This window comes from Lonchura striata, chromosome 3, assembly GCF_050655825.1.
Source record: "Lonchura striata isolate lonStrDom1 chromosome 3, ASM5065582v1, whole genome shotgun sequence".
NCBI classification, from domain to species: domain Eukaryota; kingdom Metazoa; phylum Chordata; class Aves; order Passeriformes; family Estrildidae; genus Lonchura; species Lonchura striata.
In genome coordinates, this window is record NC_140705.1 from 110,089,699 (window position 1) to 110,116,457 (window position 26,759).

Genomic DNA, 26,759 nt, shown 5'->3' on the forward strand with positions numbered 1-26,759 from the left:
CTCTTGGATGAGGATTTCATCAGTCACCATTTAGTTATTTTGGCTGTGAAATGTTGCACACTGACTTTATTTTGCCCTGTGAACACACAGGCAGAGCATCTGCATGACACAGTTACTCAGGTTGAAACAGAGATTTTTGAAGTTCACTTAAGTTAAGAAAATGAATTAAGCATTTGTATTTTAGCTTGTAGATTTACGTGTTGAATTTAACCTTTTACTTAAGAAACCTCTGCCATGGTACATAGGGCATAAGAAAATCCAAATTTTTGAAACTTCTCACTTGTGCCAGGTGCTGACAATACATACCCACTTTGTAACTACACCAGGTTGTAGAGTCTATTTATTTATTCTGTGTATCGCTTCAAGGTGAGAAATGGTGTGATGAAGAAAAACCCTCTCAAATAATAGGCAAGAAACAGGTTCTACCCAATGTTCTCATACATGCCATGCTGTTAGGAGTCACCTATTTCAATATTCAGAAAGGACATCCAACAGGTTGACTGGAAAGTTGAGTGTCTTGAAAATTCTCAAGTGATTTTATTGCAGTGGGGTAAAAAGATTATTTGGTCAAAGACCTTTTTAAAAGTGTAAGGTACATCTATGGGTGTGGTAAGTTCCAGTGACAGTGTGAGCTGCAGCTGTGGTGGTGTGAAGAGAATGATTACAGTCCAGGTTAAGGCAATCAGGATAATGTCACTGAAGTCACTCCAGTGGGTTTGGATTTCACAGAATCATAGAATGGCCTGAGTTGGAAGGGACATTAAAGCTCATCTGGTTTCAATCTCCCAAAGGTGGGCAGGGACACCTTTCCCTATACCAGGCTGCTCACAGCCTTATCCAACCCAGCCGGCAACCTGTTGCCAGTGCCTAAGCACTCTCATAGGGAAGAACTCATTCTGAATATCCAATATAAACCTAATTTCTCTCAGCTTGAAGCCATTCCCCCTTGTCCTGTCACTCCAGGCCCTTGTGAATAGTCCTTTTCCATCTTTCTTGTAGGCTCCCTTCAGGTACTGAAGGCCACAGTAAATTCCCCCCTAAGCCTTCTTTTCTCCCAGCTGAACAATCCCAAATCTCTCAGCTTTTCTTCAGTGCTCCATCCCTCTGATCAGCTTGGAAGTCTCCTCTGGCCTCACACCAACAGTTTCATGTCCTTCCTGTGCTGGACCCGGGCTGGACACAGCCCTGCAGGTGGGGCAGAATCCCCTCTCTTGACCTGCACTCCAGTGTGAGTGAAATTAAAATTTGCATTTTAATCTATAAAGAGTAGCTCCTGGAAACAGTAATAAATTTGAATGTGCTGCAGTCACAGATCGCCATTAACTGTAGAAATGGAGTTTGGCTGCATTTCACTGGGTAAAGCTACTTCAGGTTTTCACCTTGCTCTAACATTGTTAGTCGTCTGAGGGATTACTTGGTGTTTACACAGCACTTTCCTTTCCTGACTGATAGAACATCTTGCTTGCCACAGCAACCCCAGTGGTGACTCTGCTGCTCAGGCACAAGGGATGTTAACGTGAATTTTGGAAATTATTGGTGTTTTAAAGCAAAAGGGATGTAGTAGTAAGATGCTAAGCCAAGAAAGTAAGGTGTGCTACAAGCTCATTTACCAAGGTCCCTGTGCGATGATCTTCAGTAATGCTCTTGTTTCATCTGTTGGTTTTGCTTTCCTATGTCTATACGTGCACTTAGGGGAAAAAAAAACCCTGAGAAATACAAGAATACAGTTGCAGGTTCTGAATTATATTTTTAACCTAGTGTTTGTCAAAGACATTGCTAGCACTGCCAAAAACAACCAAAGGGGAGAGTGGATCCATTTTTCCTTTAAGGGAAGCTGCTTCAGACCTGAAGGCTCCTGGATGCTTGTCTGGGCTCATGTTGCTGTGCCACTCATTTTCCTTATGGAAAGAGTAACATTTTGCAACCAAGACAAAGCTTCATAAGAGAAGCAACAGCCAAATAACAAATTATTTACTTTCTGACTAGTTCTTTAAAGGAAAATCTCTCAGATCTGACTCCCAGGGGGCTGAAATCAGTATGGGTGTTAAGCAACATGGCTTGGCTATTTGGGTAAAATGGCCTAGTTTTGATTAGGTAGGGAATCAGAGGATAAAAGAGTTTTATTTTTCTCAGAACTGGGCAGAGAATAGCAATGTAAAAGCCTGAATCAAATAGCTGAAGCCAATATATTCCCCTTGAGGCTTTCTTTTGGTTCCTTTGTAGCACATCAACTTAAAAGAGACCTAAACTCCTGTTTCTGAAGGTTGCTGAGTGGGAGGGCAAAAAATAAAGAGGGTGTTTGGAGTTCACAGATGCAGCCTCCTAGGAAATTGTGGGATCAATCTGTCATCTTTGGAGTCATGGCTGATAATTCTTATATGACTCTTGGTCTTTATCTAAATTATCTGCTGGCACATCTGCAATTTAATGATGCCACTTGGTACAATACAGTCTCTTTAACATGTTCCCACTCTCCTGGTACTTAGAAAGGCAGCATGGACAGGAGGAGGGAAAAAAAGCTTTTTATCTACATTTTGCCCTGAATGTGTTAATCCTCTCCAGCCTGCTGAGCAGCTCAGGCTGCCAGCTACCTTTGGGCATTGCTGACCAAGAAGCTGATGCAGACACTTCCACCCACCTGCAGATATCCTGTCCTCCGTGTGTGTTCCTAAACTATATTTGGAGTCAAAAGAAGAGAACAGATACATAAATGCTTATTTTAACAACTCTGTTTAAGGAGCTGTTCCTGCTGAGTGGGCACAGGGATGTGTGCTACTTCTTGCTCCAAACAGAGCCTGGAGGCCCTGGGTGGGTGGACAGAGCCCCCGGTGACACAGGGGATGGTGAACCTGCCCCCAGGTAAGGTAGGGGACCAACAAAGACCTGACCCTGCACCCACAGAGCTGCCCCCAAGCACCAGCTCTGACTCCAGTTCCTGTCCCAAATCTTACTGAATTTGCAGTAACTTGTTTTAGCCTTTCATGTTGCTTTTCTGGATCTTAGTTTGCTTTGCAATACATCTTTTGCCAGGTTGTCTAAAATATACTGAAGGAAACAACACTAATGGCCCCCCAGATGTGACAACAAAAGAACAGAAAATAAAACAACTCACTTAAAGGAGAGAAAACAAGGTGGAGGAAGGGGAAGAAGCAAGGAAAGAAGAAAGTCTTGGATATTTTGTCAGATATATTTGGTTAGGATCTTTTTTCAAATAGCTTTTTGGTTTAATAGTATTTGGTTAAAAGGAAAAACTTTTATTAAGAATACTGCTTCTACTTATCTTCTGTAAAATGAATATTTGTACAGAAAAAAATACAGCTTCTACTTTGCATACTAATTTTGACTGCTTAGCTTTTCTCCTTTTAGTTTTTTAAATGAAATTATGCCTGGATCCCTGTAATCCTAAATTCAACATGAAGAAGGAATCTGAATGCTACTGTAGATCTGCCTGCTGATTTCCAAACCATCTTATACAATTTCTAAAATAGCTTATGCACTAGATGACCTGGAGAGAAGGCACATTTTCTTCCAGGAAAGAAAAAGGAATAAAGAGCAAGCTTTTCTCCCTCCCTGTTCCCAGAGCAAAGATGGAATATGGAGGCTCAAAGGCCTGCCACTGGAGCTACAACACTTCAACCCTGGAGGGGCAGAAAGAAGCAAGGAGAAACACCCCTCTTAAGGTTAGGGTGAGAAGACCCTCCCTCCCATAGGCCTCTGTGGGCACAGCTTAATGTTTTAAGTGTCTTTGGTTCACTCAGTTGATGTCACCCCTGTTCAGCCCTTTTTACCAGGTTTGTATTCCCCCAGAATGTTCTCCCCTCTCCTGATCCCCACTGGCCACAGTTTGTCACAGTGTTCTGCCCTGTTATCCCATTGATTCCCCTAGTTTGCTGCCCCTCCCCTGCACCACTTTTCCCTGTTCCCATTAGTCCTTGACACTCAGAGCCAGCCCTTTTCCCCCATAATTAACCCTGTGTCTTCCCCCAAGCTGCATCTTTGTCCCCAGACCCTCTTCATGCATGGTTTTGGGATTTTCAAACAAAGACCTGTCCCTTGGTTCCTTCGTCAGCTCTTTTAACAACTGTGCTCTGGGCCCTGAAAGCACAAGTTGCTCTGTGGGATTTGTTGAAGCACACCACTTCAATGGAACAGTCAAAATCTATAGGCATCAGTAAGAGAAGATACATAAAGAGCAAAATTTAAAAAATCTTACTGTATTTAAGTAACATCCTGGGCTTTGGCAACTTGTTTCACAACATGTTGAGTTTTGTTGCTTTGGCATGGAATGGTTTCTATTCTGGAACTGCACTTTGCTGTGGGGAATGTTGCTACGACAGGAATGGGATTTGTCTCTCCTCTGGGAAAATTTTGCCACAGCTCCTGTCACTATTGTAGGGAATTGTAGGGGTGCCCACTCCAGTCACGTCCCCGCTGTCACAGCCACCACTCCAGGATATTCCCGTCACAAGTTGGACATGGCTCCACATTTGCCAAGGAGTTTGTTTTGTTGTATTTTTCTAATGGGGCTGTGAGTAAGAGGCACCAGGCAACTACTACACGTCTCCCACGGTGGGCATTCCCTGGGGACATAGGAGCCTGGACCAGGAGGAGCACTTGGATGTACATTGCTTGTGGCACTGTGCTTGAATCAAAACCTTGAGACCAGAAGTATGAAGCAGCTTCTGTCCATGCTTTCCTTAGGAGAGAATTTTTCCCTTATTGAACTACCCCACACCTTTGCAGACCTGCTCTGACCAGCAGCCTACTTCTTTCTCATTAACAAGATACATTTTCAAAGAGCTGCACTACAACGAGCACAAGGAAGCTCTGAAGCCTTAACCAGAGGCCATGAAATTTGTGTTACATCTATTTTTTCAATTACTGTATAGAGAGAAATGCATTAAAACTCAAAGCAACAGTGATAGAATGATCCTGGGTGACTAGGCTGAATCAATGGGTAAGCAGTTGCTGTAAGATTAAAAAAGGTGTTAAAATAGTCAAGCTTTGTGCTGCTTTGAAGCTCACAGGTGTGACATTTTTGGTGATTTTATTACATTTTTTTTGTGTGTTTAAGTCAAGTAGACAGTGTCAAATTCTGATAAAAAAAATTCCAACATCCTAAAGTCAAATGATGATATAATACAACATGTTCAAACTGTGGGTAGGTTTTTGTTTTTGTTTTTTTTTTTCTTTTCATTCACTCAGCTTTCTGATAGTGGACCTACTGGGCTGGTATTTTTAAGCTGAGAATTTAACCATGTGTGTCACTATAATTTAAAAACAAGCTGAGGTAGGTAGGAGTTAACTCAAAATTATTGGAAAATATGAAAGCCACTTATATTTCCAATTATCTGTATATGCTGGACAGCCTGTATGTCCATCTGAAGGCATTTTGCTGTAGTATTCTTCATGTTTTCTGCACTTTGATGAGAAAAAACAAATTATTTTGATACCTTGTTTCAGTTGAGGAATTGTCTTTTCAAGGTAGTGCAATTTCAGCGTAACTGCCAAATGTAATGTTCTATCATTTTCTTCCTTAGGGGAAATCTGTTCTTGCCTAAATTAGTTCTGTGATGCATCATCTGTAAGTATTTCAAAACAAAAAGCTCATCTTGAAGTGTTTGGCTTCTGCACTGTATCTTTCTGAGCTCTCACACCACAACAGGATCTGAACCCCTTCCAGCAGCACGTTAAACACCATGACAAACATCTGCCATGTCTTGTTTGTTTTTGCATCCTCCCCTCTGGGGAAAAGGCAAGTGCAGTGACATGACTGATTTTGGTCAGGTTTGTCTGTATGAGACTGGTTTGGGTTTTTTAAACAAGATGCATTCTTCCGAACTCCAGTGAGAAAAGGCAAGGTGGAATAAATGCACAGAGCTCTTGGAGTGGCAGGCAGAAATATTTGTGAAGTGTAGCTGGGTGGTGCTCACCTTCCTCACACTGAGCTGGGGGAATGGCTGATCATACTGGGATTTTTTGGTATGGGAGAGAAAAGCAGAGCTGAGAGCAAAGGGAAGGTGTGCTCATTGTTGGATTGCAGGAAGTGGAGTGAGACCTGGTTGATTCCAGCCTCGAGTCCAGGACTGTCCCTTGGAACACAGGAGCACCCCTGGCCACGGCAGGGGATGAGTAGAAGAGTCACTTTTGGAAACTGTGGTGTCAGAGCTTTGGGCTTGGATTCACACTTATTCACAGGTTGTCCAAAGTGAGATGTTTCTGGTTGAGAGATGGCAAACACAATGGTATTCTGGGGCTGCTGGTCCTTGGGCTAGAAGGAATTCAGCTTGAGAGAGCCTGGAAATCCAACTCTGATGTGCAATCCTTCTGCTGGCTCAGGTCTCAGGAGCTGGACTTCATCTGTGTTGCTAACTGTGGTGATCTCATTACAGAATCTGTGTACTTATTACCAGACTAAATTTGAGTTGAAATTTAACAGCATCAAACAGACCAGATGGAGGCACAAATAGTTAAATTGTTCTGAAAATTCAATTTGCCATAGGCCATAGGATTTTTGATAATTGATATTAAACCACTGTTGGTTATTTGCCTTTGCATTCCATGAGAGGTGGTCAGGCTTCCAATGACTGGGAATGGGAAGCCTTGGGAAGCCCTGGATGTTCTCACCTCCACCAGCCTGTCTGGCACAGGAGTCAGTGCTCCAGCCCTCAGACTGTCAGTCAACCACTGGCTTTGCTGTCCTGTAAAACAGCATGGGCTCAAACTCCTCTGGACTCATTCTTAAATCCAAAGCTGCTCTGCTTTACAGAATAAACTGGATACAAGTTACAAACATCCTTTGCCCTTTTCAAAACCTAATGCACAGCCACTGCTACTCACTAGTCCTGGAATAAATACTCCAGACTTCAGACCAGCATTTTCTGAACAGTTCTACAAAAAAGGCAGTGTAGTATGTAAAACAGCTCTTTAGTTCCTAAAACTGGGAGATCGCAGCTTCTTAAATTTTCTGTACAATATCCAAAGCAAATATTGTCTCTGGATCATAAATTTTATTAATATCTTGAATTTGCTTTATTTTTATTTCTCAAAAAGCATGCAATGACTGGCAAACTGGGGATGATTGGATAGGAGACTGTATCAGCAACATTTTGAGGAAGAATGCAAATGGTTTTGGATAGAGAAATGATGAAGAGGCTCCCAAGGGCAGGCAACCTTCATAGACAGGGAGGAGAGGAGCAATTAAAAGGTTATGCAGGCAAAAGCAAAATCTGAAATCCAACTTAGCATAAGATTAGCAAAAATATCTGCATTTACATCACCTGGAATGATGGTTGGCAGTTGGCAGTTCTCTCCATGGAGAGCAGGAAAGGTGCCCTGTCTTCAGCTATATGTTTCCAGGGGTGATTTATGATTTCCAGCTGAAGGGCACATGCTGAGCTTTAACTTACTCCTGTGGAGTGACTCCTGCTGCTTCCTAAATGCTTTAGTGTCTATTGCAGAGCTTCCCAGGCTGCTCTATAAACAATAAATGGTTAAAATCCAGTGAGGAAGGAAATGGCTGGTTAACTAATAATCCTAGTGAAAATTAGCCCTTGATGAAGTGCAGACTCTGAGCTGCCTGTGATGGGCACCAAGTTTTCTTTCAAACCATGTGCTTTTTATTTCTGCTGGTGTTGGCTACTGCAGAGTCTGATTCTGCAGTCAGGGGCTGTTTGACACCAACTGCTGCATGGACAGACTCAGCCTTCAAAGGGTGGTGGTTTATGTTGTTTCTTTCTTTTCTTTTTTTAATCTGTGCTAGTGGAAAAAGAAGTTAAACTTGCAAAATGAAAACAGTGAGAAGAGAATGATGTGTCTGTTGCTCATGATTATGCTATGAGAAGCACACTGGAATAATGAATGGAGAATTGCTAACTATGCTGTGGTCTGTTTTCACATGTTTATGACAATTAGGTACAGAAGTGGGCAGATTGTCACCGATTTTAGGAAAACCCCTGAACAGGCACAGAGGAGCTGAAATGCTGGCAGGAAACTGCTCATCCTTTGCAACCCACCTCTGCATTTCCAGCAGGATTAAATTCACCCATTAGCAGCAAATGCACAGTGTGGAGCTGCACTAGCAGTGCCCAGTCATTGTAATTTTTCATGGAAGCAAAGGAGGGAAGGCACTAAACTCCCAAAAGCCTCAAGCCCAGTAGGTACACTATCAGAAAGCTTTGTATCAACCTAGTAGCCCTTTTGCATGTGCACAGAGTATGAAGTCTTTCACCCAAATTTAGATTGTCTTTGCTTTGGTTTAGTGGTCCCAGGCAAATTCTTCATCACAAAACCTCCAGACTGTGGTCTGTTGGCAGGGTAACTTTGAGAGACAGCAGTGGGAAGCCATTTTTCCATGGGTTAAAACTGTTCCAGTTCTTTGATGTGATATTGAAAGGCAGATCCTTGCGCTGCCACTCAACCAGCTTGAAGGCTGGGGACCTCGAGCCTGCAGCTCCCTGCACAACCACAGCCTGATTTCTCACGTGTCAGTCCTGGACAGCCTCCCTTCACTCAACTTGAAATGCATTGTCCTGACTTGTAAGATAAGCATGTGTTCTATTTGCCATCTGTTTGAGGTAGGGCAGTTTCCTTATCTCTTACAAGAACAATGTCTCCCTCCAGGGAGATATCTTCTGTTAATGGACCATTGAATACTCACTGTGTGACTGGTAAAGTTCCATCATCCCATGGTGAGATGCTCCACCCAGAGGGAGGAGCCAAGCACCACTACCTGCATAAAATCAGCACTTTTTGGGACACCAGGGCAGCCCTTCACTGGATTCCGAGAGGAAGAGATTTTTTTCTCTACTGGATCCCCAGAGGAAGACCAGGCCCACCTACTCCATCACCAGACCTTCAGAGAAAACTCCATCCTTCTACAGATCCCCTCTCCAGCAGCATTTCATCTGCCACTCCAGGAGGAGCAGCCACCATTTAACTGGACTATTACCAACACCCTTACTCCTCAGGGTGTCAGGTTTCTGACTCTATCAGTAGATTTGTTTGTACTAATTACTTTTTTTTTTTTAATTTAGTTTTTTCCTAGTAAAGAACTGCTATTCCCATTCCCATATCTTTGCCTGAGAGCCTTTTAATTTTGAAATTGTGGTAATTTGGAGGGAGGGGGTTTACCTTTTCCATTTCACAGGAGGTTCTTGCCTTCCTTTACAGACTCCTGTCTTTTCAAACCAAGACATGCATGTTTTCTCCTTAAAAGCCACTGAGGCTGCCTGTTCTCAGTGATTCATGCATGTACAACCCATGATCAGTCTTATGGATTTGCTACAGGTTTTGTTGTGCTAATTGCCATCCCAGGTGGCTATGAGTTAATTAGCAGGCTGTATGTTTCAGGGTGCACCACAGCCATGTATAAACAAATCATTACTGAATAAAGAATGCACAGATAGGATGTATTTGATGATTTGGCAAAAATACTTTGGTTTGACCAGGACAACTGGAATCCATATGTGGTTCTTTACATTAATGGCCTTCATCTAGATTTGGTTTTTGGAGATTTGGGAATAAGGAGTTATCTAAGGATTAGATATTAGGAAAGATTCGCTGTGAGGATGGTGAAGCACTGGAACAGGTTGCCTGGAAAAGTTGTGAATGCCCCATCTGTGGCCATCAAGGCCAGGCTGGATGGAGCTCTGAACAACATGGTTTAGTGGAAGATGTCCATAACAGAGGGATGGAATGAGATAATCTTTAGGATCCCTTCTAACCCAGGCCATTCTATGATTCCATTATTTGAATTTCATTTTCAGACCAGCCTGTGATTTGTGAGTTTGGATAATCTTCCCTCTTTCCTTGCTCAAAGGAAACCTCTTTGTGTTTGGACATCTGGAGAAGATGATACAAAGCCAGCAAGAACTCCTGTTGGTAAGGCACCACTGATACCTTCTGGTCTTGAGCAGCAATCCAGTGACTCCCAACAGGTTTCTCCCTGTGTGTCACCCCCAAAGTTTGCCTCAGCATGCAGGTGGGCCCAGCACAATGAAGGATGGAGGAAGGCAGCCAGAGCTCAGGTGGTGGGGGGATAGATTGAGGGTTCTGTGTCACCACTAAGCAGGAAGCCAAGCATGTGCTCTCCTCCTACCACCAAACCTCCAAGCCCCTTCACTCTGGGGTGCCTGTCCCCTACATGGGTATGTCCAAGCCTGAATCTATTGGTTTTCCATTCCTCTGCTGTTTCTGCAATAAGACACTGTTTTGCATCCTTCCCTTGCAGGGCAGTGCTGCTTCCAGGGAGAAAGAGTGGGATGGGTGTGGCAGAGAGGATCAGCAGGATGCAGCTCTTAGAGACAGTTTGGCATCTTACTACACATGGACACCCACCTCAGTAGGGTCAGGAGATCCCTGTGGATGGGCAGGTGCATTCCACAGCAATTGCATCCATCCCATCCCTGAAGCCAGGTTCCTGTGACTGTAGCCTCACATTTAATTTCCAAAGAACTATAGAGGATTTTCTAGTGTTAAATTCTGCCTTGCTGATGGGTTTGTTGAGTCAGTGCCTCACTCAGCCTCAACCTGAAACACAGTTTGGGACTATGAGCCTTCAGCTTGAGTTTGTTCTCAAGCCTTCAGCTTGAGTTTGTTCTCTCACTGGAGTCATCATTTACTTCAGCATAATTTTTCTAAATTCATATCCATCCTCTCAACACAGAGAGACCTCAGAGAGATTTTCATACATTTACATGAAAAAGCCAAAGTTCCCTTTCCTCATTCACATTATGCAGCATTGCCCTTCTCTGTACCTTGTCCTATTTCAGAGCTGTCATGCAAATAAAACCAACTTAAAAAAAAAAAAATCATTAAAAAGCGTGCCTTCTATCAACCTTGTTTCTCCTTCTCGTGCTGTATATGCAGGAAAAAATCCCTTCTCCTGCTGCCTTCCTATTTCAGATGTTTCCACTTCTTTCCTAACTGTGATACAGTATGTTTAGGGTTCCCCAGTTGCCCAGGAAACAAATCCTGAGTCCCTTTTCCCCGACATAGTATTCACTATTCCATGAAGCTACTGTTTCCTGAAGTGTTTTATTTTGGGTTTTTTCCCTCAACTACTCCAGAAGTGGGAATTCTCCTTTCCAGTCCTTTACCTACCTGAGTCTATCTGGATGAAGCAGTCGTTGCATTTTCTACATCCATCACTGCAGTTTCTGACTGAATTTAGCATTATTTATTTTTATTTATTATATTATTATATTATATTATATTATATTATTATATTTATTTATTTATTATATATTATTTATTTTTATTATTTGAGTGTACTGAGCAGTCATCCTTCTGCAAGGCATTCTGCATGGATTCCCATGGGATTGCCATGCTGGCCACAGACAGAGATCCTCTTTGGCAGACACTAAAGGTGGAGAAGGCAGACCTGGCTCTGGGGTTGGTGGTGGGCAGTCACTGGAGGCAGGGGGTGTCAGGAGGAAGGATCATTTGTTTTTCCTCTTGGCTCAAGTGCATGGCACTTGTTATTGGCTCTCCTGGGCAACAACCATAAAGCCAACTCAGACACTCTCCCAGAAGGAGAAAACCACCAGAAAATGAAACCAAAAACAATCAACCCTAAAAATTATTCCAGGATATATGATGGGGGAGAGATTTAAAGAGTAAAAGGTAGGGTGTCCCTGAGGAACAAGGAGTTTATTCTTGCTGCAGCTGGAACTCTTTGCCAGGGAATGTGGATGTTGGTGTGGCTGTGATGGGGAGTTTGCACAAATCACAAGGGGAGTGAGCAAGAGACCCTGGAGCAGGTATGGAAGAACAACTCAAGGCTTTTGCCTGTAATCCTCTCATGTCTGATATGCAGAGACCCCTGATGGCCAAGAGACTGCCTTTTCCAAAATGAAATATGCCCTGGAGTAAGATCTCCAGTTTGTGGTAAAAATAATTATTATTTCACAGGCCCATGAAAGAGCACCTGCCTGGGTAGCAGGAGACTGGCAAATCACAGATACAAAAATGGATGTGACAACTTCTGTGCAGAACATCCATTAGTGAAGTTAAGCTGCCCCATCTTCCCTTTTCCCTTGTATAACTTTGTATTATCTTGATTTTTAGTGACACATGGAAGGTAAAATGGTCTAAATCTTAATGATTCATGGGCTGGGGAGTGTTTGTCAGTTTCAATAAATCTGTTAGCTTCTTTGACAGTGAGGAGGAAAGAGCTGTTTGGAATTCATGGGATGTTTTTAAATTTTCTTTCAAAGACTACTGTTTTTTTTTCTCTCCTCTCATGCTTCTCAGAAGAAACCAGCCTGCCAAACTGCTCCAGGAAGCTCTTCTGAGATAGAGACAACCATCTCTGTGTACGGTCTGTACTTGTGAAGCAGAGCACAAAGCCCTTTTTCAATTTAATCCATATTAATTATCCCTCTGCAGCTTCTCGCTAGTTTCCACTCATCCCAGGCACCAGAAACTTGTGTGGCTGCATCTCAAACAAACCAGAGCCTTTCACTAATCACCTGGTAAGTCAACATTCCAAAAACAAAAATAAATAGAAAGGTTTACTGCTGAAGGATTGAAGCTTTCCACACTTGAAAGCTGAATGCCATGGGAAGGATATTTTTAGGCGGATATTTTTAGTGCCATCAATATCTCTTGGAGTTGATATCTCCCAAGACAGATGGTTGTTTCCCACAGAACGTTGTCAAATGTTTGCTCAGCCAAGATCAATTTTGTTCCAAGTCCTTTCCCACCTTCTGGTGAAATGCATTTCACTTGCCAGACAAAAAATTACAGAAACAGCACGAAACCTTGCCACCATAGAAGGTTCTCGTCCCTGTGGCTCTCCGGTGTCCTTTGGCCGTGTGGCTGACATCTCTCTTGGTGCTGAGGAAGAATAAAAGATGCAGTAATAAAAGATGCACTTGTGGTGTGAGCACATCAGGGCTCAGGTCTGATGTCAGAAGCTGATTTCCTGTGACACCTGCACATCACTTCTGGCAAAGGGCTTCGCTGCCACGCTCTGCTCTTAGGTCTCCTGAGCTCTTAACCTGCACACCCCAAATTGATCCTGTAAGAAAATTAGGGGGAACGAGGAGCAGAATTGGTGCTGAGGAGGGGGGCACAGTGAGACTGAGCTTGTGTCCATTGCTCAACAACTGCAGCTTTTCTTTGAATTACAAACCCATTTGAGTCTGGAGACACGGAAGCCCTTTGTGGTGTCCAGCAGCGTGCATGGCTCTGTGTGCATTTTCAGCTGAAATCACTGGGGAGCAAAGGACTTTCCAAAGGGTGGTGTGGGATGTATTTATTTTCTTTTACTGGCTGGTTGCTATTTTTAGCTGAGCCTGACTTGTCACAGCATAAGAGACAGAGCTGGTTCTTTCCAATGTACCAGTGCCCTTATAATGCCTGATTGTTACAAGTGAGAAATTACAGCAGCCAGTGATGGCAGCAGCTTCTGAAATGTTATGATGATTCCTTCCTGTGACACTTATCTTCTTGTGGCTCTGTATTTGAAAATTGTTAATACATGGCTGTTTTCTAGCAAGGACTTGGCAATCCAGGCTCAGTAGGTTATCTCTCATTTTTATTGCTTCATGCACAAAAATAATACTGATTTAGTTTTGTAATTCTAAATCCTTTTAAAAATGCTATGAAATCAAATTCAATCCTCTGCATACTGAAAGGTACATTGGGTCATCCAGAATATTCTTTCCATGCTGATCCATAATCTTTACTATTAGAGATTCAGAGGCAGGTGAGGCTCTCATTGGAAGGGAAATCAATGCTGTGATACCCAAAAATATTTTTCATCCTTAATTTAGTTGTCAGAGTGATCTATTCACACCCCCCTGACATCTTAAACAACCCTTATATCCTCAGACTGCTTTTGCAGAACAGGATTATAGTTGAAAGAAATGTGCAGGCCTTAGCATTGTTTGGGATTTGACTGGGATTTATTAATATTTCACTCCTGCCTTTTCCTTAGGATTACAGACCCTTGATCCTTAACTCATGTAGGAGGCATTTTCAGCCTCCTCCTGCCAAATGAGCATCTTCACTGTTATCAAAGTACTGTGGATGCATAACCGTGTATTACATATATATATGCCCAACTTATCACTAAATTGTTAACCTGCAGGAATCACTTTCTGCCACCTGGCAAAGTCAAGTGGAAGCCTCGGTGTAAGGCCTGCTCTTATATGGACTTTATTTTCATTTATTTTTTTTATGGCAACCTGTCAATGGAAGCAAGGTTTGCAGTGTCATAGAGACTTCTGGGAGGGTGCAGATGTGAGAATAATCAACCATTTGGCCTGCAAGTGGGTTTGGGACAACCCAATCCCTATCCTCTGGTACAAAGCCTTCTTGTGCAAAGAGAAATAAGGGGAATGCAACGATTCCATATATAAAAATCTGGGAAAGAAAAACCTGAAACATACAGAAACTTTGTGTGTGTGTTTGTGTAAGATGGTGGTTTTTATTAAGCCTTATTTTATCTATGTCATAGAATCACAGAATGGTTTGGAATGGATCTTAAGGACCACCCAGTTCCAATTCCCCTGCCATGAGCAGACACTTTTCACTAGAGCAGGTTGCTCCAAACCCCATCCAGCCTGGCCTTGAACACTTCCAGACATGGGGCAGCCACAGCTTGTCTGGGCAACCTGTGCCAGAGTCTCACCACCCTCAGAGGGAAGAATTACAGAATCACAGAATAATGAGGTTGGAAGAGACCTCTAAGATCATCAACTCCAACCTATGCCCTAACACCACAACCAGGCTACAGCACCGAGTGCCAAGTCCAGTCTTTTTTTAAACATATCCAGAGATGGTGATTCCACCACCTCCCTAGGAAGACAATTCCAGTATTTTATTATTCTTTCAGTGAAAAATTCCTCCCTAATATTTAATCTGACCCTGCCCTCTAATAGTTGAAGCCATTCCCTTTTGTCCTGTCACTACATGCCCAATTTAGCAGCTGGCTTCTCTCCTGCTCTTTTGGGGAGCTTTCTGATCTACTTTAAAATGTAAGAAGAAAAAAAAAAACCTCTTCCTTTCTCATTGAGAATATTCATGTGCAAAGGCCAAGATCCTGCTCTTACATCTTTGCTTGGGAGTTTGTCTCCCAGATACATTAATTTGTGGAATGTTATTATTGTTAAGATCCAAATTAAGCTGCCTATCCTGTAAAGGATCCCCCCTGCCTGAAGCAAAACAGAACAGTTAATGCATTTTTTATAAACAATGCTATTAAGGATGCATAAAAGACGTGTTGTAAATATTAAAGCGAGACTGTAACTTTTTTTTCCTTACTCCATAAAGCATAAGAGAAAAATCTACACATCAAATTCCTTCTGATGCAAATTAAGCCATATTCTTTTATTTCAAATGCTTTGTCCATTTCTTTTTTATGGTGTTACAGTTTCTTCTGGAGCTCTGGAACAGCCCTGCTAGGACGTTCAAAAATGTGGCAAGTTCAATTATAGAACCATGCAATAGTACAGCTATAAAAACACTTGAATGTGAACAGAGCAAGAACAGAGGACATACATGAATATTTCAAGACATGTTGAGGTCTCCTGAAGCTGCTCCCTGGCCAAGGCAGGTTTGACAGAGAGCTCAGGGCTTGATTTGTGGCACTCCTGTGAGCAGTGTTGGCCCAAGGCTGGGTGCATGCATCTCCCAGGCACATTGCCTGCTAGGCTGTTATCCCCCCTAGTGGCTGCTCTCCCATCCCAAAAGGTTATTTTCTTGCAGGATATTGGTGAAGCAAGCCAAGGCTTGATGTGTTACTGCAGTTAGCAGTGACTGTGCTCCCACACTGCTTAGTTAGGTGGTCAAACGCGTGCCTTTGCCTTAACTGTGTTACACCAGGGACAGGTTTCACATTCACATCGTCTGAATTCATGCATCAAATATAGATGCCTGTCTAATACAGACAGTTTTCCAGTGTAATGCTCTACATCACTCTTCTTACTTACACAGTCACAGAATTATTTGGGTTGGAAAGCTAAGATCTTCAAGTCCAACCATTACCCAGCACAGCTAGGCTCACCACTAACTCATGTCTCCAGGCACAACATCTAAGTGGCTTCTAAATACCTCCAGGGCTGGTGACTCCACCCCTTCTCTGGGCATCCTGTTCCAGTGAAGAAATTTTTCCTAACATCCAATCTGATGATCCCCTGGTGCAACTTGAAGCCATTTCCTCTTGTCCTATCACTTGTACCTTGGGAGAAGATAACCACAACAACTCTGTGTCTTCCTCTTAATTTGGGCACATGAGATAATGAGAAGACCTTCCTTGTCCCTCCTTGTGGGACCATCTCAAGTTTCCCCAAGTCCTTAACAGCAGTCACAGGAGTGACTTTTATCTTCTCTGCTGTCAATACACAGGTGTGCACAATGCCCCTACTCATTGTCCATTCACTTCCCTGTCAGCCCAAACACTGGTCTGACTGAAGGCAAAAATAAAATTTGATTGCCTTCCAAAGAAGTAGGGTTCAAGCCAAACTTTTGAGTTGGAATCACATGAAAAAAAATTATTTTAAATATATTTTCATGGCAACAAGAAAAAAAGATTATTTGCCAAAGCACCACAAGATACTGCCCCCAACTGGACAGGGATAATATAATAACAGTGAGCCTTTGAGAAGGAGTCCACTGTGAAATCCTCTGTTCCTGCCTTCCAGTCCTGCTCTCTGCCCCTCTATTTCTATGCCACATTTTGCTCTGCTTTCCAAATGTTGCTTTATTGTGAAAATAAGAAAAAACTGTCCCCACTTAATTATTTAAGTCACCGCAGTTATTAAATGCATAACTCAGTCTGACTGGAGGGTCCGGCTTCTTAAGTTGATTTCTGTACCCAGAAGAACACCTTCATTCCTTTCATCATCTTTTTTCCCTGGTTTTGATGTTAGTCTTGCTTTGTGGGACTGAAGCACTCAAGAGTAAAGTCTGCTGAAGTTGCCAGCATGTGCCTTAAGAGTGTCTGCTGCTCTCTGCACAGCAGAGATTTAATAATGAAGGTCAACCCAGAAATTCAATGGTTAATCTTTTTCTTTTTCTACAGAATAAACAACTCTTCTTCAGAATATAAAACCATAAGAATTATTTTCATGTATATTTTTAAAAAATCACATTTTTATGAAACAAAATCATTGCCCTGGCCATAATTTTATTAATAGATCTCAGTATTTAATCTCTTTTTTATTGAAAAAAATATAAGGCAATTAATTGCTTCAGTGTACTAGCAATTATTTTGGTGAAAACATTCCCACCTGTGCTATATCTGCCAATGTACTGGAATAAAATTTTCCCTAGAAACATGGAAAAAGGCCCAGAAAGCTTGACATGTACTTTCTTTTTTCTTTTTCTCTGTTGTACTTTTTTATAGCTATATAATTTGGTGATGAAATGCATTTACCATCAGTACTATACTCAATTTAACAGTCAGCTTTTTCTTGCAGAAAACCTGTAGCTCCTTTCTCCCTGAGCTGCTTGCTGCCTACAGCTGGGAAAGTTTTTCCCATGGCTCCCAATTAGCTGCCTGCCCAAGCTGTCTTCTCCAACTGGATTAGATATCCAATAATTCCTTCATATGTCCCTCTGCTGCCTGCCACACTTCCATTTGCACTTCCAGCAATATCCTTTACAAGTGATCTGCCACGTGGAAGGTTTGCTGGATCTGCAAGCCCAGTGCAAGGGTGCAGGGGTGTAGTGGTTTTGCATGGCCTGGTTTTTGGTAGCAGGGGGGCAACAGAGGTGGCTCCTGTGAGAAGCTGCTGGAGGCTTCCCACTATGTCCAGCAGAACCAGTCCCTGATGGTTCTGAGGAGGGACACGCTGCTGGCCAAACCTGGGCCAAGTAGAGAGGTGGGTAATGCCTCTGTGATGACATATTTAAGAAGAAAAATAAAACAAAGGACACATAGTTTTTCTTCTAGTCAGAGAAGAGGAGAAGGTGAGAATATGTGAGGGAAATAACACAACGACACCGAGGTCAGTAGAGAAGGAGGGCAGGAGGTGCTCCAGGCACCAGAGCTGAGATTCCTCTGCAGACTGTGGTGAGACCATGGTGAAGACCATGTGAAGTTCATGGTGAAGGCCATGGTGAAGGAGACACAGAGATGCACCTGCAGCCCATGGGGATCCACAGGGGATGCAGAGACCCACCTGCAGCTCGTGGGGATCCACCCACAGCCCATGGAGGAGGTGCCCACGCCAGAGCAGGTGGGTGCCTGGAGGAGGCTGTGATCTAGTGGGAGACCTGGTGGAGAGAGAGGGCCCTGCTTCCAGCCTGGAGCAGCCTGGCCTTGGAGGGCTGCACCCCATGGGAAGAGACCCACGTCGCAGCAGTTTTGGGAGGACTGTGTGCCCATGGGAGGGACTCACATTTGCAGCAGGTAAGGTTTGGCTGCTGCTCATGAGAGGGAAGTTCACAGAGAACTGTCTCCTGTGAGAGGGAGCCCACAGCCTCACAGGGGAAGAACATTGAGATGCTTGAGCACGTCCAGAGGAGGGCTACAAGGCTGGTGAGGAGCTTGGAACACAAGCCCTACAAGGAATGTTTGAGGGAGCTGGGGTTGATCAGCCTGGAGAAGAGGAGGCTCAGAGGTGACCCTATCACTCTCTACAGCTTCCTGAAGGGAGGTTGCAGACAGGTGGGGTCAGTCTCTTCCACCGGGCAGCACTGACAGAACAAGAGGACACAATCTCAGCTACATCAGGGAAGGTTTAGGCTGGATATGAGGAAAAAAATTTTCACTGAAAGAATAATAAAATACTGGAATTGTCTTCCTAGGGAGGTGGTGGAATCACCATCTCTGGATGTGTTTAAAAAAAGACTGGACTTGGCACTTGGTGTTATAGTCTAGTTGTGGTGTCAGGGCATAGGTTGGACTTGATGATCTCAGAGGTCTCTTCCAACCTCATTATTCTGTGATTCTGTGACTTGTCTCCCAGAGCAGCAGAAGGAAATCTCAGTGATGAATTGGCCAAAATCCCCATGCCCTGTCTCCCTGCTCTGTCAGTACGAAGGCAAAAGGGGCTGGGGGGAAAAAGGTGTTTTAAGGCTTTCTTTTACTTCTCATTATCCTCCTCTGATTCTGAAGCCAAAGCTTCTGCAACTTCTGACTGCTCCAGTGTCTTGTCTCCTATTTTCCCAGGGCAGAGAGATGCTCATGCAGTCTGTGGATGAGAGGGATTTCCCTTAGCACAGCAGTACATGGCTGCAGTGCTGGGGCCAGGGCAGAGCTGAGTGTAGTGTTGTGTTCCACACTGGGTTGCAGATCAGTGTCAAGGTACACAGGGAAAAAAAAAAATTAAGGAAAAAATTTCTTAAATTTCTACCACCATGTTTCATAGGGTTTTTTTTGTTATTTAAGTCTTGTGGGCAGGAACTCACTACTGAAAACTTATTTCTAGACAAAATCTGGTAATGAGCTCCCACTTAACTGATGATCAATTTCCAAAAATAATTGCTCTGAAATTAATGATGCAGTGTGTTTTTTTCTTTGTTTAATCATGCTATCTTTATACCAAGGTACACCAGAATTATCAGATCAACTCTAATAGGATCATTTGCTGTAATTTGAGATCATAATTCTCAGACTAAACTGAAAGCATTATCTTAAACCTGCAGCAAAGGCAGCTTCAAGCTTGTTGCACTTGATGCTCCCTGTGTAACAGCATTTTTGACCCTGTTATTTTGAAATGTTTGAGCTTTTAAATATACTTGGAATGCCAAGGAAAAGACCTAAGGAGGAAAATGAGCTTTGCACTGGGTGATTCTGCTGCATGTTTTAAATATTTCCATGGAATTTGGATTGTAAATAAGATAGGGGTGTGGGACAAAACTGTGTGTCTTCAGCTCTTGCAGAATCCAGAACCAAGTCCGAGCTCTTAGCAGTTCATGAGCTGAGCACTGGTAAATTGAGAAAATCCCTTTGTCTGATGGGCTGATCAGAGCAGACAGAATTAGGAGCTTTAAAAATAAAATCCCCTTTAGTCCAGTTCCTCTGGATCTGGTGGCTGTCCCTTAGATCCCTCTGTGCCTGTGACCTGTAGGAATGACATCTGTCTGAAGTGAGTGCCTGCTCTGGAAGGCAGAGGGGATTTTATTTTGCACTCAGGAGTGCCCCATGCTGTAAGGACTTCATTTGTCTAGTTTCTGTTTAATGTGACTGGTGTATAAAAACGAGTTTTGGTGCTTTTAGTGTTTTTTCTTAAGGAAAAGGAATTTTCAATTTCATCCACTTTCAAAGTTCAGGCCACTGCAGGGTCCAGGTATCACCCTATCAGTGTTCATTAACAGCTAATAAAAAACATTAGGTTCTGAAGTACTCTGCTTTTGTCTTTTGCAGAGATGACTTAGCTGCAGATAACTGGGGGGATGCCTGAGAAAAGGAGCAATTACAGGTAATCAATAATCCTCAAATGGTAGCAATTAAAATTCTGAAAAAAATATTATAAAGAAAGCAGACAAGGCAAATCATTCCTTCAGCCATTCAGAGAGGTTTTGCAGATCTCATCTTGAAGAAAGGAGGAGTTTTTAATTAAATCGTCATCTAATAATGCCATTAATCCTTCATGTGTGACAATTTAGAGTACAAGAAACAGCTTCAAATGGCCATAATCATAAAATATGTGTTTGTTTCCCCTAAAAATGACCCCCTTACCTGGCTATGTAAAAGAGATGATTCTGCTAAAATTATACAGGAGAGCTGTCTGCTTTTAAATTATCTAATTTCCATCCCCTTTAGCTGACACAATTTAGTGCAGTAACATATGCCTTTGTTTCCAAATAGAGATGTCTGTAGACAACGTTTTCGGTATAACTTTGTCTCCTGCCCCAAGAAGACAAAACCCAAGGATTATGATTCAGCAGGCCTTGTGTTTCCCTGATATGATGAACTCGAGCAGCTTGACTTAGGGATTGCCTTTCCTCAGCTCTAACTAGGGCACAAATTCCATCTTTAGTGATTCTTTTGGAAGCTCAGTCCTCAGGCCAGTGTCTTGAAGGGGCAGCAGAGGTGGGTACCCTTGAAGAGGTCACCTGCTGCTTTCAGAAGCAATGGCTGGTTTGGGTCAGCACCTCTCAAAGCTGCACGAGTGTCTGCTCCCACTCACTGAGGATGAGGAGGAGGAAGAAAAGGAGGGGATCCTGAATCACTCATTAGCTGGCCCAGGCTAGGAGGAACTGGCATTGGGAATGGACTTAGGGTTCTCCAATCTGCAGTGGCCTCAGGTTGGGGTACCTGTGAGTTTTACTCTGGATGGGAGACATTTGTCATCTCTGCAGAGCCTGAAAATTCACCCATGTTGCAGGGAGCAAGCTTGAAAGGGTAGAGGGTTTTGTTTTGTTTTGTTTTTTTCTTTTTATTGTGTGAGGTTGTTTAGAGGGGATTTTTTTAGAGTTTTTCCCTTTGTGGTGGTGGAATTGATGGTTTATTGAACTGCAGGACATTAACTGCTTTGTCTGGGGCTTGGGAGAATAGGAGTGGTTTGCTGAAAAATGTGATTGCAACCTTCTGTGTGTGAAAAGCAGCAAGACTCAGCTCTGCCAGGGCTTTGTGTAACTAAAAGCATTGTGGTGGTGATGTTCAGGTTGGTGCTGGAGCTGTGCTGCGGGAGGCTGTGGCAAGTGGGGGTGGCTCAGGTGGAGGACCGTGCTCTCTGCCTCCCACCCCCAAGGCCCCTTTGGAGGCAGGCAGTGGGTTAAAGGCTTTTTTCCTCTTGATTAAATATCTGCAGTTGTATTGAAGCTGGTGAAACTGCTCACAGGAGAGAGATTAAGTATTCATGCAGGCATTTGCAAGGTGAGCCGTTCGACCTTGCTCTGCCTGATTTCCTTGCCCGGCCGTACAGCAGAGCTCTGAACATGAGCTACCTGTGTCAGAAAGGAAGGATATTTGCTTGGGTATCAAAGATGGGTGCCTTTTGGGACACAGAGGCCTCTTTTTCTTGTAACCTGCAACTGAATTAGGTGTCTGGGGCAGCCTGAAGGAGACATTGTGAATTGTCATGTCTGTCCCCTTCCACTGACCTAATCTCACAGCTCCCAGGCTTTGCCCAAGGAGCAGATCCTGTCAAGGGGCAGGCAGGGGTTACAAATCAAGTATCTGCTATTCCTTTCCTTGTCCAGCTGCTCAATAACTTCAGAAACCTTTTCTGCAGTACCCGTTGTGCTCAGGGCTTGAGCTGTGTGGCTGCTTAAAGGTACAGCCTTCACACCAAAATCAACACTCAATTGAACAGCCCAATACATGCACTGGGGATGCCTTGCTGTGCATTCTCTGCTCCTTTAAACAGAAACCTGTGGATAATGTTTTTAAAAAATCAGATGTGGTAATTATCTCCTGGGAGAGACCAGGTAAGTTTTTAAACCTGCCTAAGAGTAAGTCTAAAAAAACAAGGTTTTTTCGTAACAACAGGGCCACAAATGAAACCTTGTAGCCACTTGCAATGGTGGCTATTTAATAAGAGTTGATAAAGAGGCATCATCTTGCCTCAGAATGCTTGTCCTGTAATGGATACCACATCTGGGCCAGTGCTTGGTCTCTTGCAAGACATCTGGGCAAGAAAAAGCTCTGCAGTAAGGCCAGCCTGGCTGGAAGATGTTGGAGAGGAGCATTCTCAAAATCCAGATCGTTCCCTTAAAAGAAAATTGTCCTCATCCTCCCCTAAGTAGCCAGCACTGCACACACACAAATTGCAAAACATTTGTTCTTCTCCACTTCCTGCTTTGTCAGAGCACACGGCCTCTATACAAACACTAAATTTTAAGTAGATGAGTTTTTCACTCCTTTGATTTGCACCTGCCTGAAGTACCATCAAATTGTACTGTTGACTGTCCTGGGGCTTTTCCAAGGCTGATAAAGGGTGAAAAGCAGGATTCAGCTGATGTTGCGTCCCATATAATGCTTGTAGGCAAGAAAATGTTTTCTCTGCAGACCATGACTAGCAGTGCTTACAAAAAAAAAAAAAAAAAAAAAAAAACCAGAAGGAAAACAGAAGATGCTCTTTCTTATTTTTCTTTTCTGTAAGGATTCCATCAGAGCCTCTATAGTTGCCAACCACGGAACATTCCAGTGTGTTCTCTGATATCTGTGATTCCTGAATGGTTGTGAGGAGGAAAAACTGAGCCACTTACAAACTGCTGATCAGAGGGGCCTCTCTGTGCAGCTGATGCCCTCATTTTCTAGGTCAGACTAGCAATTAGAGAACAACTTTCTTTATATTTCCTTTGACAAAAAAGGTGATGCCAATGTTCACATCCTGAAGTAACTAGAGCAGCTGGTCCTGGTTGGCTCTGAGATTTCAAAACATGTAAATGCATGTTTAGGCTTAAAGAAACACAATAAAATCCCCGAGATTTGAGGGTTTCAATAAGTTACTTGTGTGGTTATGAATCAATAACAACAGTGAAACAGGAAGGGTTTGAAGGCCTGGATGTATCTCCTCCATGGGATTAGCCTTGTTGGAGAAGCTAAATTTGAACTAGAAATGTGGAGACAGTAGTTGTATGCAAAGAGAGGTAAACAAAGCTAAGGAAGCTCTGCTCTGTGAGTCTGATCCAGGAGATGTCTGGTTCTAACTATTTTCTGAGTCCTTTAAATACCAACTCCTCGAGCCCTGCAGAGCACCTCTGCACTCCTTGCAGCAGGATGAAAGCCAGCTGCTGAGGAGCTGCAGCTTCAATTGTTCCTTCCCTCCCCTGGGGGAAAGAAGAGGATAATTGGCTTCAAGATCATCCAGGGGCTGTAACTTGAATCTCCTAAAGCAGCAGAGCAATTCTGGGTGTTTATAAAGTCCCCACTTGCCCACATTGGCATTTGCTGCTCCAACATACTTGCCTAGCTGTCCTCTGGTTTCTCCAGAGAAGCTCAGAAAGACCCAAGAAGTATCAAAAGGATGATGATACTTACCAGGATGTGGGCTTCTATTTATTTTTATAGAAAAATATCTATGGATGAAGCCCATCATCTCTGGATGAAGCTTCATCAGAGATGAAGCCCAAGATACATTCTCAAATACACCCTCAGCAATACTCCTGGGCTTCTCCTCTTCTGCTTTGGTGCAAAGGTTAAAGCAAGGGCCAGTTTTGCTTCGAACAGGTTTAAAAATTAGTAGAACTCAATAGAAACCTTACCAGCAAGCCTTGCTTTCCCACCCAGCAGGGATGAGCTGTGTGGCAAATTGTTCGTTAAACCGAATCTCGTGTTCTGTGCTTCAGCAGGAGCCAAACAAGAAGTGCTACAATTACAACTTCATTCCCTGATCACCTGCCTCAGCATGGCAGCAATAAGCATCCAGAATTTATCACTGCATGGGCAATTAATCTTTAAACATCAGTGGCATCTTAATTGTATCCACTAATAGTCAGCTTCAATCAAAAATCACTGTTAGTCATTGCAGCTAGACTGGCTGGGGCTCCCAGGTCCTGCTTTTGCTGGTTATGGGACTCAAATGAGATCATTGTGGTTTTATTTATGTATACAATCAACAAAAGGAGGAGGAGGGGGTTAGTGTCAGCCACATAAACTCTGGGGCATCTTTATCATTTGGCATTAAGCTGGGAAGACAGCGCAGCTGGGATTTATGGGTTAGTGCATGTGGCTCCTTTTTATGGCTTTTGCATGTTTTAGGCAGAGCTGGGCTTGTGGATGGAAAAATTGGTGGGAGGGAGGGTCTTGGGTTTTAATTTTGCAGTTCCTGTTTATGACAGTAGCCATAAATCTCAAGGTGCTTTGTGGTGAGACTGACCTTTCAATTATTGGTGTAGAGATGCAAATGTGAGCAAGCACAGTGAGAGCAAATCCTATTCCAAAGAAAATTTTTGGTTGTGAGAGTCTGCAAAAATTGCTTGATGAATTCTGAATCTCTTCCCATTTTGTGGCAGACTGAGATTAAACCTGCAGGCTCTTGGGTTCAGCTCTGTTGAGCAGAGAACTGAACTATCTCCCCTTCTCACAAGTCCTGAGGACTTCCCTCCCTCATGAGTACTTCTGGCTCTCGAGGTATAGCCACCCTCTCAGGGCACCTGGGCAGGAAATGCTTGTGCAGGGTTTGACCTGGGAATGCACAAGGGTAGCATGGAAGCAGGATAGGGCCAGCAGAACCTTTAAGAACGAGGTGGGATTTCCCTAACCTACAGAGGGACCTGTGCCTGCTTTTCCACCCCATTAAATCACACTGTGGATCAACAGCACACAAATTATCCTGGTTGCCAGTGGCTAGTTTGTGAGATTTTTCTTCATTACTGCTTCAGCTGAAGAGCTGCTGTGGAGGGAGAAGGATGCAACTAATTTAATTTCTCTCCTGGACAATACTTACCCAGATATGTAAACCCTGCTTGCCACTTGTGGAAACAAGGGCTTTTTGGTTAAGCTCCTCCTATCAGAAAACTTCAGCCCCCCTTGCAAACTCCCAAGTACAGCTCAAAGGCTTCAGAATTACTGCAGCAGTGAAGAGCTTTACACAGTGACTTGACGAGAGGGTGTGCTGGAAGCGATGGGTCAGAGCTGCTGTGTGGCACTGTGAGGCATAGGAGGCAATGGCCAGTGCTGGGTGCCGGAGCCCAACCTGGTTCAGGGGCTCCATGTGATGGAAAAGTCTCTCCTCCAACCCGAGCTTCCAAAGAAAGGCTCAGCAGTCTCTGTTGTTTGGTCTCATGGTAGTTTATTGCAAATTACCTAAAAGATTTTCTTCTTGGGCTGCTGTGGTTTGCTCACAGCTCAGGCAGAGGCACACACACACCCTGACATCCTCTCTGACCCCGACTGCTTCTTCTCTCCCCACCCAGGGCTGCTGCTCTCTTTTATATGGTACATTATGTGTTACTTGTTTAGAGTTCTTCCCCAATGCCTATTACCTATATTAAATGGTGCTTTTCTATCTTTTATATGGTACAATACGTGTTACATGTTTAGAGTTCCTCCCCAGTGCCTATTACCTATATTAAATGGTGCCTTTCTACTCTAAACCAATCTGTGAGTGCCAACATCACCAAGAACATGGAGGTAAGGAAGAAGAAAGAGGAAGGACAGGACACACCCAAATCCCTCCATCTTAAAACTTCTGACCCCCATGTACAAAACTAAAACCCCCCTGTACAGCACTCAAAAAATCCTCCCTCTACTTTGTGACTACTTCTACTATAATATCTAAACTTTTGTGACTTCTTGTTCTTCCTGCAAGGTTGGTAAATCATTCCATGGTTCAAACCCAAAATCACAGCTGTTTCCAGCTGCCTGCCAGGGTCTCAAATGCTTCTGACCTGGGCCCAGAACCTCCAAAAATGTCTGAGGGACATTTTGAGTTCTGACACTGGGGGACACAGCCAGCCTTAGCAGGAGGTGGACAAATCTGAGCTCCTAAATCCTGCAGAAACCTCATGTCCTTTCATATCACAAGAAAAACTTTATCACGGAGCTCTGGAATCCTCTTGACCTCCAGGATAAGGAAAGGAAAATGTTTCTGTAGCACTCTGAAGGCTCAAGAGAAGCTGCTTCACCCTACTGTGGGTGTGCAAACACTGATGTGCATTGTCTGGGCTCTTCCCAGCTGGGGTTTCCTGCTGGTGCTCCTGCATGGCTGGGAAACAAAAGACACTTGCACCAAATAAATAAATCTACTCTGAGTTTTCCTTCTTTCTCTGCCTGCCAGCATCTCTGAGGACAAATTATATTTAATAGCTCTGTTCTCTGCTGTTAACTTCACCACTGCTTTTGTGTGGTGGTTTTTTTTGGAATTTTTTTTTTTCTTGCATGTGTGTTTGTGAACTCCCTTTTTGCTGTA

The 26,759-nt window shown here is 43.4% G+C and overlaps 1 long non-coding RNA gene across 2 annotated transcripts in view; it reads left to right on the forward strand.

Annotated features, from left to right (window-relative positions):
- The window catches only part of LOC144245984 (uncharacterized), a 49,289-nt gene extending 26,335 nt beyond the window's left edge, over nt 1–22,954 (forward strand). Inside the window, exons 6-8 of one of the 2 annotated variants that reach the window (XR_014954048.1) lie at nt 9,768–9,882; nt 10,232–12,476; nt 20,324–22,954. This is a non-coding gene — a long non-coding RNA (uncharacterized LOC144245984). Of the gene's footprint in view, nt 1–9,767; nt 9,883–10,231 lie in introns of both variants that reach the window. The other variant, XR_014954047.1, reaches the window with a different exon arrangement.
- The last annotated feature ends 3,805 nt before the right edge of the window (nt 22,955–26,759 follow it).